The following is a 16357-nucleotide window of genomic DNA, read 5'->3' as shown; positions in this document are numbered from 1 at the left end:
ATATATATATATATATATATATATATATATATAAAAAACCCTCAGAGCGCTAGTAAGATATACACATACATATCATCTATCTATCTATCTATCTATCTATCTATCTATCTATCTATCTATCTATCTATCTATCTATATATATATATATATATATATATATATATATATATATTGCGGTTATTCTCACTTAATCATTCCAGGTCTAATTGCGACATCAGGACATTTGTTGCTGGTCTGACTCCCGAATGCTGCAGTTTAGTAAACAGATCATTAGCCTTCAGAGAAGCTGTAACATGTGAAATGAGGCTGAATAATCCTTAAACAATAGGATGCACTTGAGACATAATTGACTCCAACATAACAGATGTTGAATTGAGGTCATTATTCACATGCTGGGGTCCTATAGTAGGCTACATGTAGCAGTCCAGATCATTTATTGTTCTATGTTCAAATACAGTCAATTACTAATATCACAGCACATCCTTATTTGAGTCTGTTAATACCAGGAATAGTCATGTTACTGCATTTGAGCCTATTGTTTGAATTGTAACACATTTTATTGGATTGTGAAGACAGTATTTGGCACATTGGCAGGAGCTACTGTACACATAAATCAGCTTTTATTTTATTTTTTAAGATAACAAGGACATTTAACAAGTTTCCTAGTATGGGAACGTCTTTGAACTGAAATAACATTGCTAATTTCTCCCAAAGGAAATTGCTTCTGTTTTATTCACTAATTTTCAGTCTGCAGTAAACTAGACTTACATTTAAATGACATTCAAAGATAACCATTTACAAAGTACTAAGGAAAAGGGTTATATGGTCGTCATTCTTTATTTTCCTTGATTGCTAGACCAGTTCTGTACAGTCAGAAGATTTTTCAGAAGTTTTCCACTGCAAACTGTCATATTTCTTTGGTAGTTCATCTCACCTAATAATAACTGCGTGTAATCCATAAATCTCAGTAAAGCTCAGTGGAAAAGAGTTAACTCGGGTCCAATAACCTGGGAATCCACCCCGGCTAGCTTGCAGGGTTGGTGAAGAGATGGACCTGGATTGCGGTGCAGTGTAAATGGGTAAGCCGGGTCGATGTGAACCGGCACCCACTTACAGAATAGGGAGAGCCGGCGCTAGGAGATGATTTGATCTCCAAGTATCAGCACTGGTCACCTGTGCGGTGACATCACCGACCTGACAATAAGCTGGATCACTGCACATGTTACATCTGCCCCACCTAGAGTGCAACATGGTTTTACCGAGTTGCTTACTTCTTTGCTTTACTTACAAGCATGAATCAGGCCCAAGGTTCTGGATTGCAAAGAGGGATCCCATTAGATACCCTCCTCCGCCACTGCACTGTGTGCCCTGGAAGTCAGGCATGCGCAGTCGGTTGGATCGATAGGTGTAAGTATTACTGCTACTTCTGATCAAGCCAGAGGTTTCATAAATCAACACCACTAGCTTCCCTCCTCCGCCAGAAGTAATCTGAATCGGCATCTCCCACAGCCTATCCCCTGCCCGACAACTGGCCCCTCATATCGACATTCCCCTTACACCCTCCCACCTGCCAGAGGTCCTGTAATTTGGCACCTTCCACACACACACACCCTCGCTGGATTGCCTGCAAACTACTGACCTGCATCTATTCACCTGCTGTTCCTCCCAAAGTGAGACAGTTGGGAGGCATGCTCTGGGCCCCATATCAATGGCATCCCCTGCACCCACTATAGTTACACCCATGTTTATGGGCAGGGTCATAACAAGAATTTTGTGGACCCCACAGCAAGATCTTGAAAGCCCCTCCTACCCACCCCCACTACCCTGCCATTGTCATTACAATGCCCCTTGTGGGAGCAGGAGAGAGAGAGAGAGAGGGGAGTAGTGAGATAGAGACACGGGGGTGTCAGGAGGAGAGAGAGATCAGGGAGGAGGAAGAGAGAGAGGGAGGGGAGCAAGCGAAAGTGAGACAGTGTCAGAGAGGGAGGGAGAAAGAAAGAGAGGGGAGCAAAAGAGAGTGAGAGCGACGAGAGAGAGAGAGAGAGAGAGAGGGAAAGACAGCGTGTCATGGAGGGAGAGATGGAGACAGTGTCAAAAAGAAGGAGAGGGACAGTATCAGGGAAAGGGCAGACAGTGTCAGGGAGAAAGGAGGAGAGAGACAGTGTCAGGGAGAGAGAAATAAAGTATTAGAGAGAGAGATACAGTGTCAGAGAGAGAAACAGTGTCAGGGAGAGAGAGAGGCAGTGTCAGGGAGAAAGGGGGAGAGAGATAGTGTTGGAGTGAGAGTGTATTAGGAAGAGAGAGAGGGAGAGACAGTGTCAGAGAGAGAGAGAGAGAGAGAGAGATAGTATAAGGGGTGGTCTTCTGTTTGCCGGCGGTCGGGCTCCCGGCGCTCAGTATACCGGCGCCGGGAGCCCGACAGCGGGCATACCGACAATTATTTTCCCTCGTGGGGGTCCACGACCCCCATAGAGGGAGAATAAAATAGTGTGGCGCGCGTAGCGCGCCACCGTGCCCGTAGCGTGGCGAGCGCAGCGAGCCCGCAAGGGGCTCATTTGCGCTCGCCAAGCTGTCGGTAAGCCGGCGGTCGGGCTCCCGGCGCCGGGATGCTGGTCGCCGGGAGCCCGACCGCCGGCCACCCGTAGTGAACCCAATATAAGTGTTAGGGAGAGGGGGAGATAGACAGTGCCAGGGAGAGAGTGTCAGGGAGGAAGGACAAGAGAGACAGTGTCAGGGAGAGAGAGAAAGAGAGAGAGAGTGTATCAGGAAGAGATAGATAGGCAGCATCAGGGAGAGAGAGGGGGAGAGACAGTGTCAGGGAGAGAGTGTCAGGGAGGAAGGAGAAGAGAGACAGTGTCAGGGAGAGACTCGAGAGTGTGTATCAGGAAGAGATAGATAGGCAGCATCAGGGAGAGAGAGGGGGAGAGACAGTGTCAGGGAGAGAGAGAGTACTAGTGGGAGAGACAGTGTCAGAGAGAAAGATGGAGACAGTGTCAGGGAGAGAGAAAAGCAGAGAGGGTGGACAGTATTAGAGAGAGAGGGAGAGAGTGGGCAGTATCAGAGAGAGAGGAAGAGAGTGTCAAAAAGAGAGCGAGACAGTGTCAGGGAGGGAGAGAGATGGGGACAGTATCAGGGAGAGAGAGAGATGGAAACAGTGCCAGGGAGGGAGGGAGGGAGAGTGCCAGGGAGAGAAAGAGAGAGTGTCAGAGAGAGAGTCAGTATCTAGAGCAGCGTTTTTCAACCGCTGTGCCGCGGCACACTAGTGTGCCGCCAGCGGTTGTCAGGTGTGCCGCAGCCCGCCGCCCACCAGAGATGTCCTACATAGTGCTCCGGCGCCCGCCGACAGTGCTCCGCTGCCGCCCTTCTCCTGTCAGAGATACTTGGGTCCATCTGCCGTCGGGCTCAGCCAGTGTATTCAGCTTTTTCGCTGCCCGTCCCGTGACCTTAGGTGACGTGCTGTGACACATAGGTCATGCACGCCACGTCACATTCCCGCCAGCCTGCTAGTGTGAGCTGCTGTCTGCGGACTGCTCTGCTCTGCTGTCTGCTCATCCTGCCCGGAATAAACAGGACTGCAGGTTGGCATTATTGTGAGTGCAGTGTGTACAATTTCAGGGAAGGAGACAGTGTGGAATTACTAGGGGGGAGGCAGTGTGGAGTTACTGTGGGGGGGGGGGGGGGCAGTGTGGAATTACAGTGGGGGCCAGTGTGTTTGACTTATAACTCTGGGGGCCAATGTGTTTTATTCCGTGGGGGCCAATGTGAGTTATACCGCGGGGGCCAATGTGTTTTATACCGTGGGGGCCAATGTGTTTTATTCCGTGGGGGCCAATGTGTTTTATACCGCGGGGGCCAATGTGTTTTATACCGTGGGGGCCAATGTGTTTTATACCGTGGGGGCCAATGTGTTTTATACCATGGGGGCCAATGTTTTTGATAACTGTGGGGTACAATATGTTTAACAAATGTGGGGTCCAATGGGCTTGATACTGTGGGGGCAGGAGGGTGCTATAAGCAGCCATACTCACCATGGGCGGGCCTTTGAGGCAGCTCATGACCGGGTGCAGTAAGCCCTTGAAGCAGCTCGGACCCATAGCAGCTGCACCCCCTGCACCCTCGGTAATTATGCCACTGTTTATGGGGGTGCTCTGCCGAGAATTGTTCTGTATCATACTTGCCTACTCTCCCAGAATGGCTGTGATGCTCCTGAAAATCGGATGGCCCTCCCGGCCCCCCGGAAGAACAGGCACGTCTCCTGATTTTCTAGATTCCCCCCTGCCAGGCCGCACACTTATTGAGTACAGTGAGCTGTCCGGGCAGTCAGTGATGCAATTCTCGCTGAATCACGTCAGCATAGCCATTCCCCCTGCAGTATAATGCTGGTATTATAGAATTGGGGACGTAGTTACAATGATGCAATAGCGGTAACCATGCCCCCCTTCTGCCCTCTTGATGTGTCATAGCTCCGCCCCGCCCCCTGCTGAGCCGACCTGGCTGCTCTCTCCTGGAGAGAGCAGCCAGGATGTCGGCAACTATACCTGTATCCCTGGAGTCTTCACAAGTCTGCGTGTTTAATCCTGCTAAGGCAGTCATGACTACCTGTGTGCAGAAGCTGTAAGGGGGAGCGATATTGCAGTTTCTATAATTTGGCTGCACAGTTTTTCTTACAAGCATTTCAGGTGTTGAGATAAATCATTTATAGAGTACACAGTGTTTATTTGTACCTACTGTACAAGGTGGGTGTCCCCGATAGAATACTCAATAAAAACCTCTCACTTCAAAGAGTTTTCAGAAGACTGCATGAGAGCTGCCATCGATTACCTCCTGTTCTATAGCAATTAAATGTACCATATATATTATAGAACTGTTGGAAACTGAATAGATTTTTGTACCACAAGGGTACACGCAACTTGTACAAAAAGACAAAGTGAATGTGCAAGTCATTAATAATTCAAATGGTTTAACCAGCTAGCTCATAGCGAAGTATACTATAATAAACAGCGGAGGCAGCAGTGGCGACCACACAGTGTATGGGGCAGAGGGGCGTTTAGCACATATAAACATACATGTTATGCTGTATGTAACATGCGTGCTGGCTGTTTATCCATGGGGTAAGCAGCACTGTGTGTTTTAAGCCATCATGCGGCACATGGGATGTACCTAGTGCTGACGATCCGCGGGATGGACAGCCGACACACATATTACATGCAGCCTCACATATATCTTTAAATGTGATAAGCAACTCCCCCTGCATTGTGTTATCAGCACGGATAATAAATAAGTTCTTATTACAACGGGTGGTCTTCAGGTTGCCGACTGTCGGGATCCCGGCGCACAGTATACCGGCGCCGGAATCCCGACAGCTGGCATACCGACAAATTTTCTCCCTCGTGGGGGTCCACGACCCCCCTGGAGGGAGAATAAATAGCGTGGCGCACTTAGCGCGCCACCGTAACTGCAGCGTGGCGAGCACAGCGAGCCCGCAAGGGGCTCATTTGCACTCGCCACTCTGTCGGTATGCCGGCGGTTGGGCTCCCGGCGTCGGTATGCTGGTCGTCGGGAGCCCGGCTGCCGGCATACCATACTACACCCATTACAACTGTATGACCGGTTCCTGCCACCTCTCCTCTCAGGATGTTATCAGTCATTTGTAGCAGGTAAATACAATGGGGTATACTAAAGTGTGACTTTTTTTAGAAGTGCAGATGTTGCCCATACCAATCAGATTTCACTTAACATTTATCTAGCTGCTTCTAGAAGATAATACACAGAGGGGGTCATTCCGAGTTGTTCGCTCGGTAAATTTCTTCGCATCGCAGCGTTTTTCCGCTTAGTTCGCATGCGCAATGTTCGCACTGCGACTGCGCCAAGTAAATTTGCTATGCAGTTAGGAATTTTACTCACAGCTTTTTCATCGTTCTGGTGATCGTAATGTGATTGACAGGAAGTGGGTGTTTCTGGGCGGAAACTGACCGTTTTATGGGAGTGTGTGAAAAAACGCTACAGTTTCTGGGAAAAACGCGGGAGTGGCCGGAGAAACGGAGGAGTGTCTGGGCGAACGCTGGGTGTGTTTGTGACGTCAAACCAGGAACGACCAGCACTGAACTGATCGCAGATGCCGAGTAAGTCTCGAGTTACTCAGAAACTGCACAGAGATGTCTTATCGCAATATTGCGAATCTTTCGTTCGCAATTTTACTATGCTAAGATTCACTCCCAGTAGGCGGCGGCTTAGCGTGTGCAAAGCTGCTAAAAGCAGCTTGCGAGCGAACAACTCGGAATGAGGGCCAGGATCCCATTGGTTGCTATGGGCAACATCTCCACATCTAAAACACTCACACCTTAGTAAATATACCCCAATGAGAACAGCACAGGCCATAATCTGTGAGGGGCCTGTGCTGTTCTCATTGGGGTATTAGGGTGCCTTGAGGACGTGTTTGGAAACCTCTATAGCATATTGTTTTTATATCATAGAGGACGTTACTTAACTTTCACAGATTCATACTGTATATAGGGGGTAATTCCAAGTTGATCGCAGCAGGATTTTTGATAGCAATTGGGCAAAACCATGTGCATTGCAGGGGAGGCAGATATAACATGTGCAGAAAGAGTTAGATTTGGGTGGGTTATTTTGTTTCTGTGCAGGGTAAATACTGGCTGCTTTATGTTTACACTGCAAATTAGATTGCAGATTGAACACACCCCACCCAAATCTAACTCTCTCTGCACATGTTATATCTGCCTCCCCTGCAGTGCACATGGTTTAGCCCAATTGCTAACAAAAATCCTGCTGCGATCAACTTGGAATTACCCCCATAATATGTAAACATAATAAACTTACCATAATTCATATGTACCATGTAAGCCTTGTGTGTGTAATATGTAAACATGATGGGGGTCATTCCGAGTTGATCGTAGCTGTGCTAAATTAGAACAGCTACAATCATCTTCCCTGACATGCGGGGGGACACCCAGCACAGTGCTAGTCCACCCCGCATGTCAGTGCCGCTCCCCCGCCCAAATACAAAAGCATTGCGCTTTTGTATTTCAGGAGTAACTCCCGGCCAGCGCAGCTCCTGCGGCTGGCCCGGGAGTTGTTTGTCGCTGCCGCTGGTCGCAGCGGCTGCGTGAGATGTCACACAGCCGCCGCGGCACACCCCTTAACGGTCCGGCCAAGCCTGAGTTGGCCAGACCGCGCCGCCGTTCAGCCCCATCCCGCCCAGCGACCGCCTCTCTCTCAGCGCCAGCGCATGTGCAGTTCCAACCCGATCGCTGCTCTGCGACAAACTTCAGCCAGCGATCGGGTCGGAATGACCCCCCGATATCCTTTACAGATTTATATGTAAGTAGTGAACTGCCCCAGCTTTGAATGGGAGCAATTATGAATTTACATGTGCTACATCCTATATGCACTTTCTTTCTCGGCATAATGGTAATACAATATTTAAATTTTAATTAAATAGCTCCTCAAAAAGAGATGTTTTGATGCCACAACAGACGCATTTACCATGTGTATACTCTCCTACCGGCCGTCCACGTATGCGCCTTCAATCGTCCCTGTGCTCAGTCAGCTGTCTTTTTCTTTTACTTGCTTCACTAAAATTGTCACTGCTCGGCTCTCTTTTGTCATAGTTTAATCTTCATGCTACTTCTGCTCAGCAGCCACCAGCCTTGGGGAGGGCGCAAAGGCACAGTAGCGATGGTGGCCGAACCAGAGTTACAGATAGGGAGAGGGGGGTCACAATTGGGGAGGCAGTTGTCAGGGACATTCATGGAGATGGGGGCAGAGGTACATATGGGAAGGGGAAATTATAGTTTTACATAGGGAGAGGCACTCATGGGGAGGGGATTCAGAGGCACGCTTGATGAGGCAAGGGACAGAGGTATATATGGGGAGGGAGATGATAGGTGCATATTTGTAGGCAGGGGCAGAGGCACTCATGGCTAGGGGGGACAGAAGCAGTGGCGTCACAAGGCTTTCTTCTTTCAAGGATCAACACTGCTAGTGGCTGTTTATTCATTTCCAAACCGTGCATAGGAGCCCGGTTCTAACTACCGCAAATAGGAACATTTAATTGCAGCTCATACCCCTACAACCACAGCCGTCCATCCCAACTTGGGGAGGTAGAAGCCACAGGTGCCGTTCCCTCCCAGCCCGGCGCAGACCGGTGTACTCCGGAACATCAGCTTACAGCCTCCGTTGTGAAAGTGCGGAGGTACCGGAGGTAGCGTGGACCATCGGGGACGACTTGTCGGGACTCCCTGCACGGTGCGGTATCAGTTGTACCCGCTGAGGCTCTGGTGTGTGTCTCTGGTGGGACGGCGGGACGACACCAGGGAGCAAGGACTGAATAGGCTCCTGCCCAGCGGAGGTTGTATCCTTCAAATTATCTTCTTTGCACCAGCTGCTTATTGTTATGGATTTGTGCTACACGCAATCCCTTCAAAACATACAGCCGTGAGTGACTCTTGTTTAGATCAAGCATATAACAGCTATACATTGTATATATTGCCGTTTGTGTGCACATAGTGAACCCAGCACGGTCCAAAACCTTCTAGGTGTTACTAATGAATAGTCACGTGCAAGCAAGATTATTTATCACTCATGTTTTTTATTAATTGATAATGAAGCTATAATATAGTGCACATTCATATTATTGTGACATTCTCAATATTGTTTTTTACTCCCGGGAGGTTGTTGTTACTTACATACATTTTATATAAATAAATGTTTTTTAATTGTCTGATTGTCAAGTGCCACTTGTTATTTATTTGTTCGGCCCGCACCCGGGTGTGACACCTGGAGGAAGGTGACACCAAATGTCAGCTCCACCGCAGTGTCAGGAGCCAGGTGCTGCAGTTAGAAAGTCTCCTACAGCACCCGGCTCCTGTCATAGAAGAGGAGCTGACAGCACACGGAGACTGGCTCTGGGGGAAGCCCAGCATCTCCGGAGATGCTAGGCATGCCCCCAGAGTGAAGAATCCAGGATCCCTGCGAAGCCACGCCCCTATGTGTAAGACCACGCCCCTTTTTGACACGAGCGCGACAGGAGATCAGGGGTGCGCACCGGGTGTCACCACACCCGGTGACACCTCTGGCCAAAGGCACGCCTGGTGGGGCAGGGTGCAGAGGTACATATGGGGAAGGGAGATGATAGGCGCACATTTTTCCCCACATGCTGTATAAGGCTTGCACATGTGGCCATTTTCTTTATATGCTTACTGATTTTGCTCTGAATGTGAACGCATCTTAACTGGCACTTCACATAGCATTTATTAAACCTTTATGTCCAGCCCCTGACACACATGACACCATGACAAGCATCATAGGAGCACTGGGAGAAGGAAAATGGCACAATGTGCAAAGAGTGACAGGCCTTCTCTTCTGGGCAGGGCCAGATTAACAATGGGGCAGATGGAGCAGCAGCTCCAGGCCCCACATTGAAAATAAGCCCACAGGATGCACTTCTTTTCAGCCAATGTTGACAGGACAAAACATATCCTCTCAACAGCAACTGCTCACTCACCTCCCAGCTGCCCAGTGTACCCCACCCTGAATCGGCCAGTGGAAGTCTTTAGCACAGCACAGCCTGTCTAAAATGGCCTGTCCCTCCCTGAATCTAACCGAGGCTCTGCCCCCAAACCCGTCCAAGCTCCGCCTCCATACTACCCAAAGCTCTAACTCCAGCATCCGTTATTATGGCTTATTCTTGCCATTTCCACCCTTTCCCCTGATGATTAAATACAGGATGAAAGAGGGGAAGGATCTGGGGGAAGAGGCTGCTGTTTGTGAGGATTTTCTGTACCCTCCATGGATGTCAGAGCAGAACTGGCGTGCAAACCCGGCGAGTTGCAGAACACACCAGGCCCACGGGTCTCGTCTCCCATATTTAACTGGTGTCTGTATCCATAAGTTGATCTATGTTTTATAAGTGTGTTTCGGTCTGTCAGTAAGTGGTAGCTTCTGTCAGTAAACGTGTGTGTGTCAGTAAGTTTATCTGTGTTGTGTGTGTCAGTAAGTGGTGTCTGAGTCAGTAAGTGTGTAAGTCAGTAAGTAGTGTCTGAAGCAGTAAGTGTGTGTGTCAATAAGTAGTAGTGATGAGCGGGTTCGTTTCCTCGGAATCCGAACCCCCCCGAACTTCACCCATTTTACACGGTCCGAGGCAGACTCGGATCCTCCCGCCTTGCTCGGTTAACCCGAGCGCGCCCGAACGTCATCATCCCGCTGTCGTATTCTCGCGAGATTCGTATTCTATATAAGGAGCCGCACGTCGCCGCCATTTTCACTCGTGCATTGGAGATGATAGGGAGAGGACGTGCAGCGTTCTCTCAGTTGTGTTCAGTGTGCTGCAAATATCTGTGCTCAGTGTGCTGCAAATATCTGTGCTCAGTGTGCTTGCAAATATCTACGTTCTCTGCCTGAAAAACGCTCCATATCTGTGCTGCATTGTAGTATATATAGTAGGAAGACAGTGCAGAATTTTGCTGACCAGCGACCACCAGTATTATATCAGTACGGTACAGTAGTCCACTGCTCTACCTACCTCTGTGTCGTCAAGTATACTATCCATCCATACCTGTGGTGCATTTTAGTTGTGCACAGTATATATAGTAGGAGGACAGTGCATCATTTTGTTGACCACCAGTATATAATATATAGCAGTACGGTACAGTAGTCCACTGCTCTACCTACCTCTGTGTCGTCAAGTATACTATCCATCCATACCTGTGGTGCATTTTAGTTGTTGTGCGCAGTATATATAGTAGGAGGACAGTGCAGAATTTTGCTGACCACCAGTATATAAAATATAGCAGTACGGTACAGTAGGCCACTGCTCTACCTACCTCTGTGTCGTCAAGTATACTATCCATCCATACCTGTGGTGCATTTTAGTTGTGCGCAGTATATATAGTAGGAGTACAGTGCAGAATTTTGCTGACCACCAGTATATAATATATAGCAGTACGGTAAAGTAGTCCACTGCTCTACCTACCTCTGTGTCGTCAAGTATACTATCCATCCATACCTGTGGTGCATTTTAGTTGTGCGCAGTATATATAGTAGGAGGACAGTGCAGAATTTTGCTGACCACCAGTATATAATATATAGCAGTACGGGTCAGTAGGCCACTGCTCTACCTACCTCTGTGTCATCAAGTATACTATCCATCCATACCTGCGGTGCATTTTAGTTGTGCGCAGTATATATAGTAGGAGGACAGTGCATAATTTTGCTGACCACCAGTATATAATATATAGCAGTACGGTACAGTAATCCACTGCTCTACCTACCTCTGTGTCATCAAGTATACTATCCATCCATTCCTGTGGTGCATTTTAGTTGTGCGCAGTATATATAGTAGGAGGACAGTGCATAATTTTGCTGACCACCAGTATATAATATATAGCAGTACGGTACAGTAATCCACTGCTCTACCTACCTCTGTGTCATCAAGTATACTATCCATCCATACCTGTGGTGCATTTTAGTTGTTGTGCGCAGTATATATAGTAGGAGGACAGTGCATAATTTTGCTGACCACCAGTATATAATATATAGCAGTATGGTACAGTAGGCCACTGCTCTACCTACCTCTGTGTCGTCAAGTATACTATCCATCCATACCTGTGGTGCATTTTAGTTGTGCACAGTATATATAATAGGAGTATAGTGCAGAATTTTGCTGACCACCAGTATATAATATATAGCAGTACGGTACAGTAGGCCACTGCTCTACCTACCTCTGTGTCGTCAAGTATACTATCCATCCATACCTGTGGTGCATTTTAGTTGTGCGCAGTATATATAATAGGAGTACAGTGCATAATTTTGCTGACCACCAGTATATAATATATAGCAGTACGGTACAGTAGGCCATTGCTATTGATATATTACTGGCATATAATTCCACACATTAAAAAATGGAGAACAAAAATGTGGAGGGTAAAATAGGGAAAGCTCAAGATCTACTTCCACCTGGTGCTGAAGCTGCTGCCACTAGTCATGGCCGAGACGATGAAATGCCATCAACGTCGTCTGTCAAAGCCGATGCCCAATGTCATAGTAAGAGCATGTAAAATCCAAAATACAAAAGTTCAGTAAAATGACCCAAAAATCAAAATTAAAAGCGTCTGATGAGAAGCGTAAACTTGCCAATATGCCATTTACGACACGGAGTGGCAAGGAACGGCTGAGGCCCTGGCCTATGTTCATGGCTAGTGGTTCAGATTCACATGAGGATGGAAGCACTCATCCTCTCGCTAGAAAACTGCAGTGCCACTCCTAGATGGGCCAGGTGTTTGTCTCGGCCACTTGGGTCACTTAGCTTAGTCACACAGCTACCTTGGTGCACCTCTTTTTTTCTTTGCAACATGTGCTGTTTGGGGACTATTTTTTAAATCTGCCATCCTGTCTGACACTGCAGTGCCACTCCTGGATGGGCCAGGTGTTTGTGTCGGCCACTTGGGTCGCTTAGCTTAGTCACACAGCGACCTTGGTGCACCTCTTTTTTTCTTTGCATCATGTGCTGTTTGGGGACTATTTTTTAAATCTGCCATCCTGTCTGACACTGCAGTGCCACTCCTAGATGGGCCAGGTGTTTGTGTCGGCTACTTGGGTCGCTTAGCTTAGTCATACAGCGACCTCGGTGCAAATTTTAGGACTAAAAATAATATTGTGAGGTGTTCAGAATAGACTGGAAATGAGTGGAAATTATGGTTATTGAGGTTAATAATACTATGGGATCAAAATGACCCCCACATTCTATGATTTAAGCTGTTTTTGAGGGTTTTTTGTAAAAAAAACACCCGAATCCAAAACACACCCGAATCCGACAAAAAATTTTCAGGGAGGTTTTGCCAAAACGCGTCCGAATCCAAAACACGGCCGCGGAACCGAATCCAAAACCAAAACACAAAACCCGAAAAATGTCCGGTGCACATCACTAATAAGTAGTACTGTAAGTGTGTGTGTCAGTAAGGGATATCGATCATTAAGTGATGTATATTGTGTGTGTGTCAGTAAGTTGTATCTGTGTCAGTAAGGGGTACCTGTGTCAATAAATGTGTTTGCCAGTGTGTCAGTGTCAGTAAGGGGAATCTGTGTCCGTAAGGGGTGTACTATCAGTAAGTAGTATCTTTTGGTAAAGGGTGTCCATGTCAGTAAGTGTGTTTGTGTCAGTAAGTTGTATCTGTGTCAGGAAGGAGTGTCTGTCATTAAGTATGTATGTGCCATTAAGTGATGTCTGTGTCAGTTAGAGATGTGCACTTGAAATTTTTCGGGTTTTGTGTTTTGGTTTTGGGTTCGGTTCCGCGGCCGTGTTTTGGGTTCGACCGCGTTTTGGCAAAACCTCACCTAATTTTTTTTGTCGGATTCGGGTGTGTTTTGGATTCGGGTGTTTTTTTCAAAAAACACTAAAAAACAGCTTAAATCATAGAATTTGGGGGTCATTTTGATCCCAAAGTATTATTAACCTCAAAAACCATAATTTCCACTCATTTTCAGTCTATTCTGAATACCTCACACCTCCCAATATTAATTTTAGTCCTAAAATTTGCACCGAGGTCGCTGGATGACTAAGCTAAGCGACCCTAGTGGCCGACACAAACACCTGGCCCATCTAGGAGTGGCACTGCAGTGTCACGCAGGATGGCCCTTCCAAAAAACCATCCCCAAACAGCACATGACGCAAAGAAAAAAAGAGGCGCAATGAGGTAGCTGTGTGAGTAAGATAAGCGACCCTAGTGGCCGACACAAACACCTGGCCCATCTAGGAGTGGCACTGCAGTGTCACGCAGGATGGCCCTTCCAAAAAACCCTCCCCAAACAGCACATGACGCAAAGAAAAAAAGAGGCGCAATGAGGTAGCTGTGTGAGTAAGATAAGCGACCCTAGTTGCCGACACAAACACCAGGCCCATCTAGGAGTGGCACTGCAGTGTCACGCAGGATGGCCCTTCCTAAAAACCCTCCCCAAACAGCACATGACGCAAAGAAAAAAAGAGGCGCGATGAGGTAGCTGTGTGAGTAAGATAAGCGACCCTAGTGGCCGACACAAACACCGGGCCCATCTAGGAGTGGCACTGCAGTGTCACGCAGGATGTCCCTTCCAAAAAACCCTCCCCAAACAGCACATGACGCAAAGAAAAAAAGAGGCGCAATGAGGTAGCTGTGTGAGTAAGATAAGCGACCCTAGTGGCCGACACAAACACCGGGCCCATCTAGGAGTGGCACTGCAGTGTCACGCAGGATGTCCCTTCCAAAAAACCCTCCCCAAACAGCACATGACGCAAAGAAAAAAAGAGGCGCAATGAGGTAGCTGTGTGAGTAAGATAAGCGACCCTAGTGGCCGACACAAACACCGGGCCCATTTAGGAGTGGCACTGCAGTGTCACGCAGGATGTCCCTTCCAAAAAAACCTCCCCAAACAGCACATGACGCAAAGAAAAAAAGAGGCGCAATGAGGTAGCTGTGTGAGTAAGATAAGCGACCCTAGTGGCCGACACAAACACCGGGCCCATCTAGGAGTGGCACTGCAGTGTCACGCAGGATGTCCCTTCCAAAAAACCCTCCCCAAACAGCACATGACGCAAAGAAAAAAAGAGGCACAATGAGGTAGCTGTGTGAGTAAGATAAGCGACCCTAGTGGCCGACACAAACACCGGGTCCATCTAGGAGTGGCACTGCAGTGTCACGCAGGATGTCCCTTCCAAAAAACCCTCCCCAAACAGCACATGACGCAAAGAAAAAAAGAGGCGCAATGAGGTAGCTGTGTGAGTAAGATAAGCGACCCTAGTGGCCGACACAAACACCGGGCCCATCTAGGAGTGGCACTGCAGTGTCACGCAGGATGTCCCTTCCAAAAAACCCTCCCCAAACAGCACATGACGCAAAGAAAAAAAGAGGCGCAATGAGGTAGCTGTGTGAGTAAAATAAGCGACCCTAGTGGCCGACACAAACACCGGGCCCATCTAGGAGTGGCACTGCAGTGTCACGCAGGATGGCCCTTCCAAAAAATACTCCCCAAACAGCACATGACGCAAAGAAAAATTAAAGAAAAAAGAGGTGCAAGATGGAATTGTCCTTGGGCCCTCCCACCCACCCTTATGTTGTATAAACAGGACATGCACACTTTAACCAACCCATCATTTCAGTGACAGGGTCTGCCACACGACTGTGACTGAAATGACGGGTTGGTTTGGACCCCCACCAAAAAAGAAGCAATTAATCTCTCCTTGCACAAACTGGCTCTACAGAGGCAAGATGTCCACCTCATCATCATCCTCCGATATATCACCGTGTACATCCCCCTCCTCACAGATTATCAATTCGTCCCCACTGGAATCCACCATCTCAGCTCCCTGTGTACTTTGTGGAGGCAATTGCTGCTGGTCAATGTCTCCACGGAGGAATTGATTATAATTCATTTTAATGAACATCATCTTCTCCACATTTTCTGGATGTAACCTCGTACGCCGATTGCTGACAAGGTGAGCGGCGGCACTAAACACTCTTTCGGAGTACACACTTGTGGGAGGGCAACTTAGGTAGAATAAAGCCAGTTTGTGCAAGGGCCTCCAAATTGCCTCTTTTTCCTGCCAGTATAAGTACGGACTGTGTGACGTGCCTACTTGGATGCGGTCACTCATATAATCCTCCACCATTCTTTCAATGGTGAGAGAATCATATGCAGTGACAGTAGACGACATGTCCGTAATCGTTGTCAGGTCCTTCAGTCCGGACCAGATGTCAGCATCAGCAGTCGCTCCAGACTGCCCTGCATCACCGCCAGCGGGTGGGCTCGGAATTCTGAGCCTTTTCCTCGCACCCCCAGTTGCGGGAGAATGTGAAGGAGGAGATGTTGACAGGTCGCGTTCCGCTTGACTTGACAATTTTGTCACCAGCAGGTCTTTGAACCCCAGCAGACTTGTGTCTGCCGGAAAGAGAGATCCAAGGTAGGCTTTAAATCTAGGATCGAGCATGGTGGCCAAAATGTAGTGCTCTGATTTCAACAGATTGACCACCCGTGAATCCTTGTTAAGCGAATTAAGGGCTCCATCCACAAGTCCCACATGCCTAGCGGAATCGCTCTGTGTTAGCTCCTCCTTCAATGTCTCCAGCTTTTTCTGCAAAAGCCTGATGAGGGGAATGACCTGACTCAGGCTGGCAGTGTCTGAACTGATTTCACGTGTGGCAAGTTCAAAGGGCATCAGAACCTTGCACAATGTTGAAATCATTCTCCACTGCGCTTGAGACAGGTGCATTCCACCTCCTATATCGTGCTGAATTGTATAGGCTTGAATGGCCTTTTGCTGCTCCTCCAACCTCTGAAGCATATAGAGGGTTGAATTCCACCTCGT

The sequence above is a fragment of the Pseudophryne corroboree genome, chromosome 3, assembly GCF_028390025.1.
Source record: "Pseudophryne corroboree isolate aPseCor3 chromosome 3, aPseCor3.hap2, whole genome shotgun sequence".
In the NCBI taxonomy this organism is placed as follows: domain Eukaryota; kingdom Metazoa; phylum Chordata; class Amphibia; order Anura; family Myobatrachidae; genus Pseudophryne; species Pseudophryne corroboree.
The sequence above is the reverse complement of the archived record's forward strand: the minus strand, read 5'-3'. Positions refer to the sequence as shown.